At 35.5% G+C, this 688-nt stretch overlaps 1 protein-coding gene across 1 annotated transcript in view; it reads left to right on the forward strand.

Moving 5' to 3' along the window:
* The first annotated feature begins 581 nt into the window (after nt 1-581).
* Nucleotides 582-688, forward strand: part of UBAP1L (ubiquitin associated protein 1 like) — a 19,945-nt gene continuing 19,838 nt past the window's right edge. Inside the window, exon 1 of the mRNA XM_015568514.1 lies at nt 582-637. The gene's annotated coding sequence lies outside the window, so the exon portion shown is untranslated. The remainder of the gene's footprint in view (nt 638-688) is intronic.

A 688-nucleotide genomic window follows, 5' to 3' on the forward strand; every position in this document is an offset into this window, starting at 1 on the left:
TCCCAGTGGAAGAAATGACTGGAATCTTCAGTGGAGAAGGCATTTACAGGCCACAACCTGCATGATATGGGGCTCATTGTTATTGCTGACCATTGCTAGTCAGTTCCTATTTTTTTTCTGTTAGAACTAAGAACTACAGTTCTGTTGAGTCTCCAGCCCTCTTCTAAATCATGCATTTTTAACACCTACACATAAATGCTCTATGTATTGAACAAAAATTAATGAAAATAGAGAAGCTCACTCAAAGACTAACCATAAATGTATTGCTTCATCATGTCTTATATGCAAGAATATTGTTTGTCTTCCCAGTAGAGACGACCCTGGACTTGTGAGAAGCTTTAACAAAATAATTTATTTTTAAGAAATTAAGTAAATACAGGGAAGAAGAGAAAATTAAATAAAGAGGTTATTTATACATTAATACTAAGTGTTCATCCCAGAGGCTGAGTTTATGACGTTAAAGACTTTGGTATAAGCCAACCAACTTAATCACTCTAAAACCATTCATGTTTCTTGTCCACGTGACTTTTGTGCAAGGATATATCAAGCAGTTTAGCTGGGATTATACCATCTGTTGTAGCAATTCACTCACTTCTATGAGTTTTGCCACAGGGAAGCTATCCTGGGAATTAACAAGGTAAGTACAAAGCATGTCTTGTTCCATTCAAACAAGTATAATATATAGCAG

This window comes from Myotis davidii, unplaced genomic scaffold (assembly GCF_000327345.1).
Source record: "Myotis davidii unplaced genomic scaffold, ASM32734v1 scaffold461, whole genome shotgun sequence".
NCBI classification, from domain to species: Eukaryota; Metazoa; Chordata; class Mammalia; order Chiroptera; family Vespertilionidae; genus Myotis; species Myotis davidii.